This window comes from Canis aureus, chromosome 2 (assembly GCF_053574225.1).
Source record: "Canis aureus isolate CA01 chromosome 2, VMU_Caureus_v.1.0, whole genome shotgun sequence".
In the NCBI taxonomy this organism is placed as follows: domain Eukaryota; kingdom Metazoa; phylum Chordata; class Mammalia; order Carnivora; family Canidae; genus Canis; species Canis aureus.
The window spans coordinates 58768315-58790214 of NC_135612.1; the positions used below are offsets into that span (position 1 = coordinate 58768315).

The following is a 21900-nucleotide window of genomic DNA, read 5'->3' on the forward strand; positions in this document are numbered from 1 at the left end:
CCGACTCTATGCCAGCAGGTCCACCAGCAGGCCTGTCCGCACTTGGGGCTGAAGACTCTCCCCACATAGAACTGAAAGCCCTGGGAAAGCACAGAGCTTAATCCAAAGTCAGGCGCTGGAACCTCACAGCTCATGAGTACCAAGACTTTTCCAGAGAGCAAGCGGAGAAGACGCTTAGGGTCTTCTCTGCTTGCTCCAGAGGTTAGGGTTAGGGTTAGGGTTAGGGTTAGGGGGGTTTGGGGGGGTGGTTACGGCGGGAGAGTTCACAGTGCAGATGCTCTGAGCGCCCAGGACTATCACGACTTCCTTGAGGGGCTCTTACCCCAAACACTCACGTTCCCAAGCATCTACTCAGGGCTGGACTCTGTGCCTCATGCAACTAGCAAGAGCTAGGAGAAGCACTTCTCCCCCTTGGGGAAGGCAGGAGCACATAAACACAGCACCACCCAAGGGGCGGTGGTGGCTGTGCTTCAGTGGTCCTGTGGGAACCCAGAGCAGATGGCATTCCCTGTGCTGGTGAGTCAGGGAGGGCTCTCCAAACAGGAGAGGTTGGCCTGGAACCCATTCTCAGGGGACCTGATGCTCATACAGTCGTGTGTGCACTCCTGGCAGGGGGAGTGGGAAGCTTCCCTAAGTAAAAGAATGTGAAGCCAACATCGAGGACAAAAATCTAACATTGATTCAGAATGAGAAAAGAAATCACAACAAATTACATTTCAAAGCTGGAAAACGTTACCAACCTCACAAAAATCAGACAAAGAACATGATATTTCTATTAATAGAACACCTGTCTTATGTCTAAAATACTTTTATATTTTTGCATGCCCAATCTTTGATGGTCTCTGCATACAACAATGAGTTGGTGGGCAATGTAATTTTTTTTTTTTGGAAGAGAGAATATAAATATAAATCAGTCTTTCCTCCAGCACGAAGGATCAGAAGAAGGAATCATTGTTGTGATCACGTCACATCCCATTATTTCTAAAGACAAGTAAATGTTTACAATTGCTACTGATTTGGGAAAGCTTCTGTCAAGGATCTTTCCTATGTGAACTGTAAGATTTCATGGCATTTCAACGTGTGTTTTGCAAGGATTTGTCTTCGATGCTTCTTAAACTGCAAGCACATATTAGCCACATTGTCACCGATGTGTTTGGGCGGCAGCACACTGCAGATTCGACACAGTGTTTGTCAGTATCTGTATTTATTCCAAATTAACAGGAAATTTGAATCTTTTCCAAACGGGTTCACAGAATTGCTCCTCCTCATTAGCTGGATGATCGAACCATCCCAGAACCAACTCATTATCTTAATGAATTGTATAAATCATCCCCCCTTTGCAGATTAGGTTCTGTTCCTTTGCTCCCCATCTTTAAAGCTTTTGTTCCATATTCCATTTATTTTTATTTGAATGCCCTCTCAGTTCTTTAATTAATAAACTGAAAGGAGGCAGCAGCAGCAGAACACCTTAGTACCTGTCTGGATCAGTAGTCTGTGATTTATCATTTGTTTGTGGAAACATTCTAACACGTCTCTCCAAGTTGCAGCTAAAACGGTGTCCTTGAGCTTTATTAACTTTTTAAATAAACTTTCGGATCTTGCACCAGTGTTTGAGTTCCTCTTCCATCTCAAAATAGATGTTTACATTCCGTAAAACACCGTGAAACCACATGGCAAGGCTTGGAGCATGCATCTGGGGCTCAGGTCACGGTGGACGTGAGCTGGGGCACCTGCAGACGTGCCAGCGAGGTACATGGTCAGTGTGGTATGGGTAAGGCTCTGGGAGCTGGCTCTGTGGGGCGGGGGTACCTCCAGGAACATCCCCGCTGCCCCTGCTGTCATGACGCTGGAGTGCAAGGCCAGGGCATCAGAGCGGGAAGAGCCAGTGGGTTTAGCCAAGCACAAGCAAAGCATCTTACTTTAGCAAAATTCTTAAAAATTCATTGTCATACAAACACATTGCTAGGGCCCCTTTCCAGGGATAGAGGGGCTTGGCAGGTGCTGTGCAGGAGAGGCCCTAAGGCTGACATTCTTTAGCTTTCTGTAAATCCATCTCGGAGGATGAGAAGGGGTCTGTCAAACACAAAAGAAAGAGAACTCCAGGCAAAGGCAACAGCACGAGCAAAGACAAGGTACCCAACTGTTCAAAAATATATAACTAATAATAAGCCCAATGCAGCTCAGGCGACAGCAGGCTGCTGAGAAAGACACAGGTCAGATCACAAAAAGCCTGTACTCCCGCCTGAGGAGGTTAGACCACACCGGCTCAGGTGGCCAGCATGGTGACCCCGTGTTATACACGCTTCCCTTCCATTCTTAAGAGGCCGTTCCTGTCTTTCCTTTCCTTTGTAACTAAGGACATATTTTTAAAGCACAGCAGCAAGGCCTGAAGACATCTGCCCTTTGACAGCAAGATTGTGGAAGTGTCCGGAGACACCGTGGGCATCCCCTTTTGGGCAGCACATGCCCGAGGGCCGTGCGGGCAGACAGGAAGCAGAGGGCGTGTTTGCTGCACAGAGCAGTGCCTGCATCCAGGGCAGGTGTGTCCATCAGCCACTCCCGCCACCTCTGGCTCCTCTCCATTCAGACCTGACACCCCTGCAAGGCGGCTGGGCCGTCCGTCGCTGCGGGCCCCCATCCCTAGCAGAGGGAGCCAAGGCCCACAAAGGCTCGGAGGATCCTTCTCCACCACCCGGGCCCTGGGCCTCTGAGTACCACACACTCTGAGTCCACTGCAGGCCCCGAGCCCACCAGACGCCCTCAATCTCCTAGAAACTGGGGGTATCACACAGTCCTTGGTATCACACAGTCCTCGGTGTCACAGAAGGGGGGTGGTGACAAAACACATCAAATCATGGGACCATTCGGCCCGAATTCTGTGAGGCCCCTGACAAAGCAGGGGAATCTGCGTCCAACGGGTCCCCTCTGCGACCCCAGCCCGAGAGCCACCACATCCCAGAGGCCAAACTGGGAAGGGATGCAGGGAGGACCAGCACTGCCGTGGGAAGGGCACACCCAGAGCTCTGCTGCTCGCCTTGCCCAAGCTCAGCTGTCCCAGGACCCCCCGTTCCAGAAGCTTCCATCCCTGCACCGTGAGCAGCATAGGAGGAAGGGCATGGGTGACTGATTTCTTATAAGTGATGGTTAACTTCCTGGGAACGGGTGCCAGCCAGGAGGGACATCTCAGCTCACGGGTCTGGGTAGAGAACAGTGTGCAGTCCCTCCCGGTTGGCCTGGTTTCTGGGAGCGCGGGATCCAGCCCACATCCAGGGTTTCTCCAACTGCCGTGTGCACACAGATGCCCTGGGGTCTCACTCCACAGATCTGGGGCAGCCCCCAAATGGCCTCACCTAGACAGCATCCCTGGACAGCAGATGGTCAGCACCTGCCTTCCTGCTTCCTCAGCTCCACTGGACCCCACGGAAGCAGAAGCAGGCACCCCGAAGTCTTGGAAAGATGGCCACAATCCCCAACAAGAGAGGCTGGCCTGCCAACGTGCGCTGGTCCCAACCCACCATCTGCTGCTGGGCTTCCGGAGGCTTCCCCGATTTTGCCTCCTACAAGCTGTGAAGCCTTGGGGAGCCTCTCTGGGCCTCAATGTCCTCATCAGAGTGCGGGGGTGCCCACAGAGTTGTAGCAAAGACTGAATGAAAGGCCTGCAGAGCACACGCACCCTGCACCCTGTCCTCTGCCCTCCATCCACCACTGGCAAGTGGTAGGGGGTGCCTGGAGAGAGACCCCACAGCCTCCTAGGTCCATTCTTCCTTTGTCGTCCAAATGTTGGGCCTCAGGAAGTGTGACAAGCCATCCTTGTCCAGGTAATGTTGACTGATCATGGGGTTCTGTGCAAGGGTCCTGGGACTGACGTGACCGTGTGCCTCAAACCAGGGTGCTCTGAACAGTAGGAACGCACTCTCACTCTGAGAGCAGGTGTCGGGGGCTGTGTCCCTCTGGAGGCTCAGGGGAGATCCCTTCCTTCTCCAGCTCCCGGTGGCTCCAGGCTCCCTCCATCTCCCTGCCAACTTCTCATCAGCGTGTCTCTCCACCTCCCTCCTTGTAAGGACATCTCACTGGGTCAAAAGTCTTCCCAAATCTAGAGGGTCTCACTACAAGATCTTTAAGGGAGGACACTTGCAAAAACCCTATTTCCATATCAGGTCACATTCTGTGGTTCCAGGAGGACATATGTTCCTGGAGGGTCCTGTTCAACCCTCTACGGGCCGGCCTTCAGGTGCACGGCACTGTCCACCCATACCACCAAAGTCGTCCTGCACACCCCACACTCAGCCACCTGGCCTCAGACATCTCTGTGCATGTCTATGGGGTGCAGGGGAGAGAGGGGCATCAGCAGTGAAGCAGGCCCCCCTCCACACCCTTCCCTCCCGTAGCCTGGAAGGTATTTCCCCCAAACAAACCCAGGCACCAGGACATGTGGCTGGAGGGGTGAAGTCTGAGGTGTTGGGTAGCAAGGCTATGGGGTTACCGTCTGCAAAACTGCAAAGATGCAGGATGAGTGGGACCCTGCGGGCACCACAGAAGCAGAAGCTGCAGCACCACAGCGCTGGGCAACAGAGAACCTTTGCAAGATGTGGCGTCCCTCCGTACTGTCTGCCCGCCCAGGAGGGTGCTGCTCCCAAAGACGCCGCGCTCAGCCCCGATTCCCACTGAGTGGCCAGGGGTCCACCGATGCAGCTGGAGCCCTGGCTCCTCCTCTTTCCTGGGCTCCGGGTCCAACGGTCAGCGTGAGCTGGAGATCTCATCAACCGCTCCTGAGAATGGAGAACACAGCACCGCCACGTCGCTTCCCCGTCCGTGGTCGTTACCAAGGAGGGTGCCATCTGGACTGGCCGTCCTCCCCCACCCGGAGACCCGGGCTTCCCCGCCTCGGCTCCCAGAACCCTGCGGGCCGGGGCCGCCCTCGCCCTGGGCGTCTGTCCTGCAAACCGTGGGGTATTTGCCAGCCTCCACCGGGAGGTGCCAGGAGCACCCCACATCCCCCATCATGGGAACCCAAAACTGTCTCTAGATGGGACCAAACGTCCCCTGGTCCAGCACCACTGCCAGGGAGGCACCTGTAGGCAGCAGGCCCAAGGCCCTCAGGCTGCTTCCTCCGCGGCACACTCTCAGCCCCACCTGCTCCCTTCTGCCCCTTCCCGAATCAAGCCCAACCTCTCTACTACCAATGTGGGGGGTCAGTACCTCTCTTCCCGCCTGGATCCTTAGCACAGTCCTCTGTGGATTCTCTCCGAGGTCACTCAGGCCACCTTGCATTGGACCTATTGAAAATCTAATACCCGCCCATAGTGCCCTCCTTCTTTAAAAATGCCTACCTGGCTTCTCATTCCAACCGAGTGGAGTTAGAGATGAACCAGTCCAGTCCACTCGAGCTTTCTGAGATGATGGAAACGCTGACGGTGGTCTGTGCTGTGCACCATGGTGGCCACCGGACACTTGACATGCGCTTGTGGGGCTGAGGAGATGAAGTTCTAATTTTACTTACAGGGAATTCATTAATGGGACACTGCAAGTCTATACAGTGCATGTGGCTTCATTTCCTCTCGTGATCTTCTAGGTCACCAGGTGTCAACTTGGTGTTAGAATCAACTGGAAATCTTTTAAAAATCCATCACCCAGTCAGTCAGAATCTCGGGGGGAGGACCTCAGCCTCAGCCTGCTTACAGCACCTCAGTGACCCCACATGTGTGTAGGGTGGGGAGCCATGCAGAGCTCTGCTTACCTCCCTGCCTCTCACATGCACCTCCCAGCCCCAAACAATTCAGCCATGTGCCTGAGAATCTAGCACCCTGATCCATGTCCCGGTCCCTCTGCCCAGAAGGCTCTCATCCACATCATCTCAGAGGACACCCCAATTCCTGGGTTAGAGGCCTGGGAAGTGGTCTCACTAAACAATATATAGGATGAGGGGAGAGAGCAGGTTTGTATGGGGAGCGGTCCTGGGCTGGAGAGGATTGAGTCCCCCAGAAGAGCCAGGTGCATGCTCTGAGCCCCTGTCGCCCAAGAAGGGCTGGGGCAGCTTGGGCAGCTGCCACTCATGTCATCGTGGGGTTTCAGGGTTTGCTCCCATGGGTCACCAATTCCAAACCTGCCCTTCTTATCTGTAAAATAGCAGCAATTATAGTCTTTACTTCTGTGGGTTGTCAAATGAATTAACACATAGAAAGCACTTAGAACAGCACCTGGCACATGATAAGCACTCAATAAACATTATAATTACAAATAATATAAAAAATTACAAATAATATTATTCCCAATAATTTCATCATGGACAGAGCTCAGACCCAATTGTCTCGTTTTACCTTCACAATAACCTCTGATGTGAGGCCTTATCATTTTCTGCCCCATTTTACAGCTGAGGGCTCCGAGGCTCAGACTTGCCCCGAGGTAGGACCACTAGCAGGTGACAGTGCAGAACTGAACTCAGGAAGGCTGGCTCTCCCTCCCACATGCATCACCTGGCTGACTCTTCAAGAGCTCCACACAAGGACACCTGGGCCAGCCTTCAGGTGGACGGCACTATTTGCCCATCCCACCACCAAAGTCAACCTGCACCCCGTACTCGGCCACCTAAGCATCGGCCTCATCCTCCCCATGGGGCCCTGGAGGCTCAGGCCAGGGTGGGGTTTGAGGGTGGGGCCATGGTAACCACAGCCAGGTGGCCAGGGAGGGAAAGCAGGGAGCATCCCGGGACAGCGCGTCACTGCTCCTTCCACATGGCATCAGGGGAGCAGAGACACCTCTGCCTGCCTCCAGAAGGGATTGCTGGGACATGGGGCTGCCAGAGCAGGCTGTAGTCCCAGAGAAGCTAGGAGGAACAATGGACCAAAATGGGGGATCTAAAAGCCGAGCCCCAGGCCTGTGAGCCAATCCATGTGAGGCCCAGGGCTCCAGGCTCTGCTCTGAGGTCTGTGTGACCCCAGGAATGACTCAGTCGGGGGCCACCAGACTGGGTCCAGTGGCCTTTTGTACCTGGTTTGCTCAGAAACGCAGCCTCCTCGGGAGTGGAAGACAGGACAAGGACAGAGGGTCAGCAGGGATGGGCCCCACAGGAACACCCTCCGTGGACGTGTGCACCTTGCATGGATGTGGTCAGCTTAGCTCGGGGGCCCAGAGACAAGAAGAACCCACCCCAGGTCATCCAGCAGGTGAGGGGCAGAGTCAGCGCCCAATGCCCCGACACCTGTGACAGCGCTGGATGGAGGACACGCAGGCAGTTATAACCCTCACATTTCCCCTGACTGCTTCGAACAGAGCATTTCCCCATCACACTGCTCACGACTTGTCTTCGGAGCATCATTACTCATGTTCATTGCTCAGGGCACCCTACGTGCTGGATCTCGTGGAGTGGAGTCCTCTTTTAATTCTCTGGGGAATTTGGAATCCCTCTTTTCAGGAAAGGAAACTGAGACTCAGAGAGGGCAGATAACTGACTCAAGGTCCCACAGCTAGTGGGCACAGAGCCGGGATTCAAAGCCTCTGCTGAGCCCCAGAACCAGTCAACATGTCCACACACCTTGCCGGCCAGTGCCAGCCTGTGGCTGTCTGTCCTCTGGTCCCACCTGGCTGTGCACACAGCAGAACACAGGCTTTCAACCTCCACTCGTAAAACCTGCCAACTTCAGTGGTAAGTGAAAACGCCCTGCTGCCCACCTGAGGGAACTCTGAAAATCTAGGGGGAACCACACTGTGCCCCGCTCCAGAGGCCCACCTGAAATGCATCAACACTGGCTTGTCCCTCTCAGGTTCTCAGGCTCAAGGTGAGACAGTGATCTGAAATAGGAAGTGCCACCTCCCACCAGACCCTTCCCTGCGTTTTCTCAGGAGTGGGGGCGGTGGGGGGGGAGGGGAGCCAGCCCAGGGCTCTGGCTGCAGAGCATCTTCCCCTAAAGAGGCTGCGTGTACAGCAGGTACTTAGGGCTTGTGAAGCCCGTATCCAGGCGGCCTTCACGAGGAGGCAGGTCTGCAGAGACCTCAGGATCTGTCCTCACAGGTGGAGGGAAAGAAAGACCCCCATTGCAGGACGGACACCGGCACAACCTGGCACAACCTGGCCAGGGCAAACCTCGGACCCGGGCAGAGGCCGAGCCCCCTCTTTGGGAGATGAGAACAATAGGAAACATTCATTCCCAGGGGACGTTCGAAGATCAGCCCAATCCAAGCAAAGAAACATGATGGAAGTGAACCTTCCGAAGAGTGTTTTCAGCATTGGTCTCTTTAAATTTTGGAAATGCATCTCCAGTTCCAAAGCAACCCATCTTGTTTATATTCAGATCTTTTCAACATAAAATACAGAAGAGCACTCACTCACTCAAACCAAAATTAAACATCTTTGCTAATCTCGCCACTTCATTTGATCTACAAGGCGCCTCAGCACCCCCAGCCACCCCCAGCAGCGACATCTGCGAAACTCCAGGGTCTTCCCTCCAGACATTCACTTACATTCAAACAAACACATGTTGACATGTAGTAAGTAGATCAACGAGGTCAAAGCATCCCAAGGGTTTCCTTTATGTTAGGATAGCAACAGAAAGCATGTGAAATAAGAAACAAATTGTAAAGTTTTAAAATAAGAATGTAGAGAAAGAGCCCCCTGAGAGCAGATGGATTCTGCGGAGCTGCGTCCTGTCCATGCCCCCGGGGTGGCAGCCAGCCAGGAGCCCCAGGGCGGCGGCTGTGACTCAGTCTGACCGCTGACCCGGTCAGGCAGGGGAAAGCCGGCAGGAAATGTCAAGAGCACATCAGAGGGACGTGGCTCATCGAAGTGGCATCAGCATCTGCCTCTGGGGAGCTCTGAGAAGTGCTCTGAATGGAGCTGACAGGTCCAGTAGTTGCCAGCTCTGACCTCACCTCACAGAACTGGCCGCCCCACCCACAGCCGGCTGGGACACGTGCGCAGGTCCACATGGGATCCTGCAGGTGCCGCAGGACATGATACCTTCACGATCATCATTGATGCCAATCACTGAGCATCAGCGCGACACCAGGCATTGTTTGGCAGGGTCCCACTTAGCCCTCAAACAGCCCGGTAAGATATCTATCCCTGACTCTACTCAGCGATGGGAAAGTGAGGCTGAGAGGGGTGCAGGCACCCACCCGAGGTCATCTCAACAGGGAGAAAGTCCACATTCCTGCGCTTGGAAGGCAGCGTGTTGACTTTTGGCACCACCCCATAAGGAAGATACTTACGTCCCCACTTGACAGATGGGAAAACTGAGACCCAGAGAAGTTAGAAACCACATCCTCCCATTTCTTCCTCCCGAACCCCAGTGAGGGGGTGGTGCTGCGGAAATTCAGAGGACAGGTTGCATAACATCCCTCGTTCTCCGCCAAAAGCTGCAAACGCCCACCTTCCCCATTCACGAATCTGGGAAATGAGTGGTGGGAGTCAGGGAAGGATATTTAAAAAAAAAAAAAAAAACTGTCTTCAGTCAGGGAATTTCACAGTATAATTATATAGTGAGGACACCAAATTAGCAGAAACAGGGACTGTCAACAGCGGGAGCCACACACCACTGCCTACATCCCCACGCGCAGCCAGCCCGCAGCCTCCTGTGGAACCCTGCCTCTGGATCCTGGGTACACACCACTCTCCCACACACAGAAGTCCTCAGTGGCCAGTGACCCCCCCACCCATACCTTATAGTTAGGAAGACCGAGGCCCCAGGAGAGGAGCTCTGTGTGTGAAGTCCCCCAACCCCACCCCATGCCTCCAGACCCACCCAGCTTCTCTGAAGCCCGGAGACAGAAATAGACCACGCTCGGGCTTCCAGAGTCCAAAATAAAGGCGTGCACAGTGCTTTGCATTGTTGCCATGGTTATAGATAACAAGGGCTATGTTAAAGCACAGCAAATTAGCTAATAACAGGACAGAAACTTCCAGCAGTGGCACGTTCCACATGAGCAAATTGCTTTCCTAATTTGGTGGCAAGCTGGGCCCTGTGGCAGGGCGAGTGTGGGTAGCGAGTGGGGGTGGGGGGTGGGGAATTATGGTGGAGGTGAGAGCAGGTGCAAGCGCTATCCTCAGCCCGTCCTCACCCCTCCCGACCCCCGCCATCACTGAACACAATGTGGAACATGGAAGCCTTACAACCGGTCCAGCCTTCTCAAACCAGCAGGGGAGGGGGCAGCTAGGTTCCCTCCAGGACCCATAAGGCGGTGGCACCTGACCCTTGGTGGGATGGCCGGTCAAGTCTGGGTAAGTCTTGGGTAAAGACGAGCCTCCTGTGAGACTCTGGTTGACTGGTCGCTTGGGGTGTTTACTCTGTGTCCTCAAGCCCTCGAGTTACCTGCTTCCTGCCCTGGCTGTGTCCCCCACGTTTCTCCTCCCTATACCCAGCACCCCTGTCCCCCGCTCTCTGCCGAAGGACTGCGCAGCTCCTCCCACGCGGAGGAGCAGAGCATCAACCCTCCAAGGCACTGCTGGGCCATGAGCACTGAAGTCTGTTGACTCTGACCCACGAGACTCATGTCTCCTGCCAGCATCTGTGAAGCAGTAACAGGCTAACCACCTGTGAGCACACTGAGTCACATCCCATCCCAGATCTAACGCAAACCAGGCACGCTCCCACCTGAGCACCCACTGCAGCCTCTGTTCCTGTGGCTGGAAACACTCTTCCCTCAGCAGCACTCATGGCTCACTCTCTAACCTCTTCAGATCTGTGCTGCTCCGGTCCTGCAAGGATCAGAAACAGGAGGGGCTGTGCATGGCTTTCATCAAGGGAAGGGTCTTCAGGAAAGGAAAAAAGGATGGGCAAGGGGAGGCCAGGGTGACCAAAGTCTGACCCCAGAGAAGGAAAGAAGAGAGAAGACATCACGGAAATGTCCTAGAGCTCCAGACAGGCTAAGGAAGTTTAGCCAAAATCCCTGAGACAAAACTTGCTATCAAGGGGTCTTTGTCTCCCAGGAGACATCAGAAGTTGGCAGGAAGCTGCTGTGGGAGGGGACCTTCCAAGTGACCAGTCCCCCCACCTACCTCCCCAGCTTTGTGCCTTTTTAACTGTATTTTCATTTAGTGATCACATAGTTACTTTCTTACTTACCAATTTTCCTATCCTTGGCCACCAAAAGGTAAGCTCAATGGTGTGGGAATTGCCCCCAGAAATGAAGATCTTTAATCTTCAGGCCACCACCCAGATGAAATGTCATCGAAAATTTGATAAGAACCGAGAGGAAGTGAAATTGACAAGAAGGAGGAAGGGACGAAAAGGGTCAGAGGAAGGACGGGGACACTGGGCCTCCAGAGGGTGGGGCAGGGCAAGGACACCACCACCCCAGACATCTGTCATCACAAAGGGACAGGAACCATCCACACTGGCTTCAGGCTCTTCAGAAGCCAGAGGGGTGTGTGGCATGGGAATTATTATCAGCGCTATTTCCTTAGGACATGGGATAGTGTCTGGCGCTCACAAAAATCGTTGGGTGAATGCATGAATGAATGAATGAAATAAGAATGTTTCCTGATAGGTTCTGAAGGGCCACTTTCATTTTCTGCCCCATGTCATGGACTAAATGTCTGTGCCTCGCCCCCAAATTCACATGCTCCCGAATGTGATGGCATGTGGAGGCGTGGCCACTGGGAGTTAATAGGGTGGGATGAGGTCATGAGGGCGGGGACTCCATGATGCCCCTATGAGAAGAGACACCAAGAGCTTACTTCTTCTCTGCACACAGGTGAGCGCTCTGAGGGAGGTGATCTTCCGCACGCTGGGAGTCCAGCCTCACTAGAAACCGAATCGGCCAGCGCCTTGATCTCGGACTCCCAGCCTCCAGAACCATGAGACACAACTGTTTGTTGTTTAAGCCTCTCGGGCTGTGGTATTTTGCGATGGCAGCCCAGGATGACTAAGACACCCCAAGCCCATGAGCAGGGCACTCTGAGTGATTCTCCGAAGTAAACATGTTTTATTCTCTGTAAGCCTGTGTGTCAACAGGGAGTGGGACTGCCTTTCTGGTGGGGGCTGCTAATTGACAAGGAAACGGCAAATTGCCTGTTTGTGGCTGGTGGTGGCTGGTCTCTAGGAGGGAGGGAAAGGGGATGATATCCTTTGCTGAAAGCTCTAAGGTCCCATCCACTTACATTTCCTCTCATTCCTGGACATTCTCGGGCTACGGAGCGGCAGTGACAGCCCTGTGGTCTAATCAGCCCCTGAGCTCTGGGCAGCAGTCCCTACCTTGTTGCTATGGCAACAGAATGCAGCTGCAGGGCCACCTGTCACTGACACCAAGGTTGCACTCCCATCACATCTGAACGGGGCTGTCGGATTGGGAAATGGAAAGGCCTCAGGGCATTCCAGGTGGCAGCCAGCAAACAATCCAGGCTGCAGATCTGGTGACTTTCCCCGCTGGATGCCAGGCCCCTGGGTGTGTGCACGAGCCCCTGTGCCACCCTCTTGGTCAGTGGGGACAGCTGTCAAAGCCAGATGTTCCATGACCCCTATGGGCAAGCACTGGCATGCTCAAATCAGGCAAGATGCTTCCTGCAGACTCCACCCACCGCTGCCACCACCACCCCGGCTTCCACCAGAAACAGGACTCACCTTAGACCCGAGGCAAGTCTCCCACACCTGGTACTAGTTCCACGTCTACCTCTAAATCAAGGGTGGGAGTCAGGGCTGTCTTGCTACCTCGTCTGCTGACCCTCATGACCCACTCAGGCCCCAACATCGTGGCACCCCCAGGAGCCCAGCGTAGGCCAGATTGCCCCACACCGACTGCAGGCTGAAGCCATTCTCTGTGTGAGACCCCGGGCGGGGGGGTCTTTTCTCTGCAGCCCCCTGCAGCCCCCTCCCACCCTGTGGCCCCTGTCCCAGGCCCAGCTGTCCTCTCACCTCCATCTGGACTGTTGGCGGCAGCCTCTGTAGCTGGCCCCTGCTGCCACCTGTTCCTCTGGCTGGACCAGGACGGTTTGGGCTCTGGGTCTGCAGCCTTGTGTCATGGATGTGAGACTCCCGACCCCTAGCCTGACCCGTCCCCAGCAACGCTCACAGCAGATTCCTTAGAGCAGATCAAGAGCGGGGGTAGCAGGAGGGGAGGAGGAGGAGCAGCACTATGGCCTGCCGGGGTTTTCCTGACTTCCCCATCTCTGCCACCACGGCTTGCACCCCAAACTCTCCCTCCTCTGGGCCAACACAGCAAGCCAGCAAATCAGTCCTGGCAGAGCCAGGTGTCCGCCGTGCCAGGGGTGTCCACGGAGCAGCTCTTCCCCTGCCAGGCCACGGGTTGCGCCGGTAGAGGCAGTCCTAGCATCCCCAGCACTGGGATTACAAGTGACAACAACCCCGCCCAGAGCATCTCACACACTTGTGATCACAGGTGGAGGCGGGTGAGGTGGGGCAACACCAGGTGTGATCGACTCAGCGGTCCTGCATCATCGGGGGCCTGGGTTCTTTCTGCTCTCTTGCTGCCCTCACCAGCTCACGGTGGATCAGCTCCTGTCATGGTCCCCAGACGGCTGTCACGGTCCCCAGCAGGTGTCGCGCACAAGTGCAAGCACAGAGCAGCGGAAGGACTCCCCACCTGCCAGCTGGAATTCCCCTGGAATCTCCCGGCCACATCTCATTGGAGCCCCAACCATCCCAAAGCCAATGACCGGCACGGGGCGTGGACTCTGTGATTGGCTGACGTCATGAAGAGTCGTGGCCCTGGGGCCAGAGCCCGGAGCTGTGCACCTGCTGCTGGGCCACGCCCCGGTCTACCTGCGGGGTGGGGGTGGGGGGGTGCGCAGGCAATCACCTGCTGTGCCTTGGTGTTTTTGCTCCGAGCGGGTGTGTCCAGTCCCCCTCCCCAGACAGGCCAGAGCCGAGGGCTGGGGTCGGGGAGCAGGAGATGGAAACAAAGGGAACAGTGGCCAGCAGACCCTGAAGACATTATGTCGAACCAAGAAATGGTGAACACTGCAGAATGGCATCGGGGGTGGGAATACAATAGAGAAGACACATGCAGGAGAAATTTCAGCCCTGGATCGGCGAGTCTTGGCTGGACGCAGAGGATGTGGGGCCAGGGGGTGAATCAGGACCTGGAGGGTTCCAGCCAGGGCACTTTTGAGGTGGTAGAGTCACTGATGTCAGAAGGGCTGGATGTGCTTATTCCAGATGATTGACAAGGGGAACCCTGGGACTGGGCGCTCCCCAGGGCCTCATCATGCTCATGGATCAGGTTTGTTCCTCAGGGCGACCCAGCACGCCAGGCAGGGTGGGGCAGGCGACAGCATTCCCATTTTACAGATGAGGGTGCTGGAACCTGCTGGTGTCATGGGCCAGAGGTCCTCTGGGTGACAGTGCCTGGAGCTGGGTCAGAATCTGGGTCCCCGAACTGGGGGAAGTCAGGCTCACCCTGGCTGGGATCTCCTTGATTTCTGTGCTCAGCTTCTACCCAGACTCCACCTGCCTTCAGCCTGTGACTTCAAAAGATTTCTCCTTTCTCTGTGGTTTTTACCTGAGGTCTTTTTATTGGTCATTTTCAGAGAAACTGACTTCCTTGTGTGGCATATTTACCAATATTTTTAAAGCATAATAACGGGAAATTTTTATTATCATCTCAGAGTGAGGAAGGACTAAGCACGGCAAACTCAGTAGTTGTGAAAGAAAGAAGAAAGAAAAGGAGGGAAGAAAGGGGAAGGAGGGGGAGAGAGAGAAAATGGAGGGAGGGAAGGAAGGAGAGAAGGAGGGAGGGAGGGGATGGGGAAACTAATAAATTGGACTCTGTAGAAATAAATACTGCAAAACTACCATAAACAAAATCAAAATGCAACTAGGAAAAAATATAGTATTTGTAATCCATATCACAAAGGGCTATCATCCTAATAAAGAGCTCTATAAATCAATCTAGAAAAAAAAAGACCAACAAACCGATAAGAAAGTGGACAAAGGATATGAACAGACAGATTTCAAGGAAGAAAATGCAAACATCACTTGAACCTATGAAAATATACTCAAACTCAAATTAAATGTATATAATAAACCAACTTTTACCAGATAGTTTGTCAAGAAACAAAAAGATTGATGCCGTCTTGGGGATCCCTGGGTGGCTCAGCGGTTTGGCGCCTGCCTTTGGCCTGAGAGCGTGATCCTAGAGTCCCAGGATCGAGTCCCACATCAGGCTCCCTGCGTGGAGCCTGCTTCTCCCTCTGCTTGTGTCTCTGCCTCTCTCTCTCTCTCTCTCTCTCTCGCATGAATAAATGGATAAAATCTTTTAAAAAATACTTTATAAAAAAAGATTGATGCTGTCTTGGTGAGGGTAAGAGAAACAGGTACTCTCATGCTGTTGGCAGAATGAACCGCTGTGAATCCTCTGGAAGGGAAGCAATATCTACCACTATTATAAAGATGAGGATACTCTTTCAGTGTAAAACTCCACTTCTAGAAATTTATCCTGCATATATACTTACCCTTGAGCTAAATTATAAATGTACAAAGTTGTGTTACAATATTGTTTGTAACAACAAAAGATTGAATGCTAGCTAGAAGTCCATCAGGCGGACTGCTCCTGATTATCAAGTGATAGTATGTCTATGTAAAAAAAGAAAGAGTTGTGTACTGATGCAGAATCTCCAAGACATAGTAACAAAAAAACAAGGTGCAAAATAGTATGTATAGCATAATGCCATTTGTGCAAACTAAAAGTAGATCTGAAGTGGTATTTGTACATAGATTTGTAGACTTTCCCTGGATTACCAAGAAACTGGTAACGAGGTTATCTCCGGGGCAGGAAACTGAGTAATTGGGAAGAGAGAAGCAAGAGAAGACTTTTTGCCATAAACCCTTACAGCTTTAGAATTTACCATGTGAATGTATTATCTATGAATACATAGGCTATCAAACAACATTGGAATGAGAAAGTGCACTGAAAGGATGAATGCTTAAATTCACATGTGCTGGGTTCAGGTGTTTGCAGTGGACATGCTATTAGCGTTCTGTGCTGCATGACAAATAATCACAGACAGTGGCTTAAAACAAAACTAACAGCTCAGGAGTCCAGGCATGGCATAGCTGGGTCTCACGAGGTCACCATTGAGGTGTTGGCCAGGCTGCGTTCTCATCTGGAGACTTGACTGGGGAAGAACCCAATGCCAAGTTTGTTCAGGATGCTGGCAGAGTTCATGTCCTTGCAGCTGTGTGACCAAGAGCCCTGGCCTTGGCTGGGGGCCACGCTACACATCTGGAAGAGAGGTTTCTTTGAAAATCACCCCCTCTCCTGGTCTCTCTGGATACTTGGAACAACATAACCAGCTCCGCCCAGTGTGGACCACCCACTGTGGCCCAAGGTCCTCTGCCTCAGCTCTAGCTTCTGTCAAAATCCATCCTAGAAAACTGGATGACCATTCATTCAAAAGAAAAAAGAGAGAGAACTAGAGACTTTGTGTCACTGCCTAGACCTGGAGGCACAACTGGGAACGTACCCAGGATTCAAACCCACAACCCTGCCCCCTTCCTCCAGCTGCATTTACATCATATCAGAAAGCCCCCACCCCAGGCCAGTGTGTCTGAAACTCTCTAAACTTTAGCCCTTAGCAAGAACACATATGCCTCATATTCTACTCCTTACCTACAGATACAAATGTTTCAGGAAACAGTATCCTTTCTACTTTCAGTGTCCTCTGGTCTTTTCTGTTTTATTTCATTTTCTTCAATGCTGGTCACGATCCACCCAACTGATTCCATGGTCCACTCATGGTGGCAACTCTGGGTTTTAAGTGCTGCTCTGAATTCAGAGCTCCTGCACCACAGGCCTCGCACAGAGCCCACACAGAGTAGGTATTCAATAAATCCCCAGCCTGACTTCCATTGAATCAGGGCTCTGCTCTGGCCTCAGGAAATAACCAGCCCTCTCAACCAGTAGATAAGGATCCTGGGGCCCGACAACCCCAATGGTGGAATCCTACCCCTCAGTGTTAAATTTGGAAGGCAGCAGGAGCTCCGGATAAAAAGCTGGAATTGACTCAGCCTGCATGATCATTGTCAGCAGGACCAGGGCAGCAGCACTATGTGCGGCCCCACAGTCAGGGTCAGGGACCTGCTATGGTGGCCTCACAGCCCTGGTGTGGGGACAGAGAGGAGTGGCCAGGGACAAGGGTGCAGACACGGGCACTGTCAGCCGGGCAGTGACAGGCAGGTGAGGCTCATCGGCCCTGGACTCCACCTCTGACTAAACACAGGCTGAGCTCACTAAGAAGCTGGATTCTAAATTTAGCACCAGACTCTGGGAAGCTGGTGCACTGGCTCCCACCACCACCAGAACATCGGGCTATGAGTTTGGAGCTCCATTTCCCCTGCTCTGCCAGGCTGTCCTCCTCCCCAGGAGCCTGCTGCTGACTCAGCCTGGGCCACAGGCTGGCAGGACCAGTGCCTTAAAGACCCTCCTCTGAAAGCTCTGCCAGGGGAGGGAAAGGGGGCAGGTGACACCCCTCATGGAGCTCTGAGTTCCCAAGGCTTGAGCAGCCTCCCCTGTCAGCCACATCAGCACCTTGTCTCTGCAGCCCTCCTGATGCCCCTGCCCCAGGGCCTGGGCACAGCCTAGTCCCACCTGGCCCTAGGTAGGGATCCTCAGGTGGCCACCCTACTCAATCCTGGTGCCCTTGGGCTGATGGGGGTCCTGGAGTTGAGCAATGATGACCCCCTCCCCATCCTCTGACTGAGAAGGACTTTCACCCAAGGATGAGTGCCACATGTCCACACAGTTCTTAAATCACAGATTGTAACTGGGTCCCCCAAGCCCTTGGATCACCTCCCTGAATCCTCGCAAAAACAATGTGAAGTAGGCACTACCCATTTTTAACCCATTTTGCATGTTGAAAAACTGAAGCTTACAGAGATTAATTCACTTGCCAGACATTGTATGCCTGCATCTGTACAAGAACAAAGCCCTGCTCTTAATGGACTCCGTGTCACACCCCATGTCTCTGTGCTCAGGGGCCTTCCTTCCACCCCCCTGGATCTGGGGTTGTTGCTACCGCTGGCATTATACAGCCTGTAGAGCCTGGGTTAGGATGAGCCCCAGAGCCAGACTGTCGGAGTGACTGCTGCTGGCTATGTGAGCCTGGGCCTATTCAACAGCCTCTCTGAGGCTCAGTTTCCCCATCTGTAGGGGCAAAGGAGTGGCTTGGTGTTGTGTCAACTTGGCCAGGCTGCACAACATTTCTCAGGATCCTCTCGCCTGTGTATTTCCAGTTAGGATGGGCCGCTGGAGATAAGTCCCAGCTGGGTCTTGCTACCTCCTACTTTCCTTCCAGCTCCCTCCCCAGTGGCCTGTTCTGTGGAATTCAATGCCCACCACCAGATGCAAATAAATAGCCAACCAGACACTGCTTACTCAGCCCCACATTGTGAAAGTTAAACCCTGTAAGAGAAAGAGAGAGAGAGAGGGAGAGAGGGAGAGGAGAATGGGTAGAAGATTGAATGGACAAATGGGTGGGTGGAGAGACAAATCAGATAGATGATAGATAGATAGATAGATAGATAGATAGATAGATAGATAGATGATAATAGATAGATACAGTTGGACGGATGTATGATGGGTAGAAGATTGGATAAATGGGTGGATAGATAAATTAATAGATGGATGATAGAAGGATGGATGGATAGGATGGATGGATGGATGGATGGATGGATGGATGGATGGATGGTTGGATGGATAGAGGATAGATGGACGGATGGATGGATGGATTGATGGATAGACGTCAATAGATACCAGGTAGGAACAGTGTTTGCTACATCAAGACATGAGCACTGAGTGACAGGGGTGTATGCACAGGGCCTGGCACTGGGGAAGCAGTCAGGACATATTAGATGCTATTAATATTTCTCAACATGAGGTCATGAATTGTTCATTTGTAAAATGAAGGTAGCTGTTCCTGTGATCCTCAGAACCACACATTGCAGGCAAAACGAATCTAGGGTGACAGTGACTTTCTTTGGCGAGGGTGTTGATTGGGAGAGAGCATGAAGGAGTCTTTTGTCCTTGTTCTATGTTTATTTTTTTTTAAGATTTTATTTACTTATTCATGAGAGACACACAGAGAGAGACAGACAGACAGACAGCAGAGACAGAGGCAGAGACAGAGACAGAGAGAGGGAGAAGCAGGCTCCATGCAGGGAGCCCGACATGGAACTCAATCCCAGGTCCCCAGGATCAGGCCCTGGGCCAAAGGCAGCGCTAAACCACTGAGCCACCCAGGCTGCCTTTGTTCTACTTTTAGATGGAGGTGGTGGTTACACGGGTGTATACATATGTGAGGCTTCATTGAGCTCCACATGTAAGATGTGTACACTTTTCTGCAGTATGTTATAATCTGACAAAACATTAATTTTTTTTAATGTGACAGGAGAACCAGAAATCTATCCAATGTCCTCTCTGCCATCAGTTTGGTGTAGGACCTCAGGTAACCTCTTTGGACCACAGTTACCACGTCCATAAAATGGGTGAAACTTGCCCAAGCTCAGCGACCTGGTGCACACGATCTCCTTGTCCCCAAATTCTCTAGACCTTTGTTTCAAAACAAACAAGGAAAAAGAGGTGGCCACAGAGTAGGTCTATTAAGGATTAAGGTGTGATCCAGTCTAAAGGACTAGTGCCCCCTGCGTGGAGTGCCTGGTGCTTGCATTTCTAGGCACTGTCCTTTGGGGAAGGATAACTGTGGGTTTGTGTCTACACAAGTGTACCCAGGAAGGCACATCAGAGGGCTGTCGTAATGCTGGGGGTGAATGGGAGCTGTCGGAGCTGCGAAGGAAGGGCTGTGCCCAGGATCTACCTTATTATTTGGGACAAGGAAGGATGAGAATGTCCATGACTTGTAGACTCACCAGATGTCAGACCGAGCACCAAGCGCTGCCTGCACCACCTCATTTCACCCAACAGTGGAATAACCCACAGGCACTAAAATGAGGTACATGTGTGAATCGGGAGAGCTTGTTTTTTTTCCACTCATTTGCATTTTCTAAGTTTTTACTATATACAGAAAAAACAATACTACAGAAATTTTAAACTAAAAAATGCATGGTGTTCAAAGCTATTTTCTGTGCGAGAAGGGGCGAGTGTGTTCTGACTCCAGGGATCCATAAAGCATAACCCTACGGTCCTAAATTAATGCAAAGGTAGGCAGTTAGTGCACCTGCGGCATCACGCAGGGACTGTGATTGTCCCCATAGCCACGTGTTTGATTTCAACTTTGATTAACAGAACACAGGCTTGGTTGGAGGCAGGGAGACCAGTTGGCAGGCTCTGGAAATGGGAAAAGTAAAAGTGCTATTAGACCCTGTTGTCGTAGAAACAGCACAGCAAAGCTATTTTGTTGTTAACTCCTGAGAGAAAAGGCAGGAAAAGAATTAATGTAAAGTTATAGTACAATTTGGACCATGGGTATTAACCTCCCTCCCCCACACCCCTGTGAGCACACACAGTGTGCTCCCAGCGAGCTCTAACTCCACCCTCTCTTGTAGTCCAGAGACTGTACCTGAGCCAGCAAGACCGCGGGATTTGGGAACGGTCCCTGGAACGGTGCTTGCAAACCAAAGTAAGAATCTTCTGGGGACTTTGTTAAAATGCAGAGTCTGCCTCAAAGGCCGGTCTGCAGTGGGGGCAAGATGCTGCATCTCTAACAGGCTCCAGATGATGCCCGCGCTGCTGGTCCACAGACCACACTTTGAGTAGCACAGCCCTCGCCTGGACTATTAAATGTTTACGAAGGAAGAAACCAGAACACACATGCCTTGTCCCCTGCTGTCTTCTCTGGGTCCAGCACGATCCCTGACACAGGTGGGAAGGGGAAAAGGCAGGAGGAGGCTCAGGATGTGCTATGTGAATACATGAACACATGCGCGACTAGATGAACATGGGACTCATTTGCATATTTATGCTGGTCTTAATTGAAATGGTAAAACGTTAAAACATGAAGAAAGAGCAAGGCTTCTTTGTCTGAACTTCTGGTCACCTATTAATAGGTTTTCTTTATCCTTCAGGAATTACTGTTATTATTAATACTTCTCTTTTCTCTTTGCATAAGTGGGAGCATGCTACGGGCATTGCTCCATGTCTTAGGGGTTTTTCCTTTTAATATATAGATATTGGACATTGATCCCTATCTGCAAATGTAGATTCCTTTAAACAGCCATACAGTGTTCCATCCCAAAGATATAGAATTATTCCCCCTTTGCTGGACATTTCTGACTTTATGAGTCTTGCTATTTCAAACCATGCTACAATAAACACCCTTGCATATTTGTGTTTCTGCACATGAACGTTCTGTGTTGGAGAAACCCCTCTATGTGCAACAACTAGGCTAAAGAGTGGGATTATATTTATGATGCTGGAGAATGTTCTGTCCCAAAACCAGTTGTACATATTTTACCCACTATAAATAACAATGTCTAATTCCCTACACTTCTAACTACTGTTTATGCTTTAATTTTATCATTCTAATAAATGAAAAAAGAGTACTTGTTTTCATTTGATTGATTAAGTAGAAATGAGATTGTACATCTTTTTCCCTATTTCTGTGCATTAAATTAACTAGTGAAGTGCTCTTTTATTTAGAAAGTTATTGATTTTTGTATATTGATTGGAAACTAGCAGCTTCACTTGATTCTTATTGCTGCTAGTAGCTCTTTTCAGTTGATTCCTTGGGTTTTCCATTACATAAGCACAGCACTTGGAAAAAATAATAATTTTGCCTCTTTCTTTATGATTTTTACATCTGTATGTCTTTTCTTATTGTTAAGTCCTGCAGAAAAACTATCTGATGACAATGGTGACAGTGGGCAATTTATGTCTTATTCTGGACTTCACCAGTGTCAGTTGCTTCACATCATTAAGAATAATGCTACTTCTGGCTCGAGATGTAGTTTTGTCCTACTGCAGAGATACCTGTGTTTTTAGGCTTTTCCTCAATTC

At 51.7% G+C, this 21900-nt stretch overlaps 1 long non-coding RNA gene across 4 annotated transcripts; it reads right to left on the bottom strand.

Moving 5' to 3' along the window:
• Positions 1–634: 634 nt before the first annotated feature.
• On the bottom strand, positions 635–12188 carry LOC144299180 (uncharacterized). 4 transcript variants are annotated; one of them, XR_013365947.1, is made up of 6 exons: positions 12095–12188; positions 10587–10690; positions 9205–9382; positions 5331–5470; positions 4578–4769; positions 639–2073 (listed from the first exon to the last, which is right to left on the bottom strand). It is a non-coding gene; the product is annotated as an uncharacterized LOC144299180 (long non-coding RNA). The 4 variants fall into 4 exon arrangements; XR_013365946.1 differs by having other exon boundaries at positions 4484–4769; XR_013365942.1 differs by having other exon boundaries at positions 635–4769.
• Positions 12189–21900: the final 9712 nt, after the last annotated feature.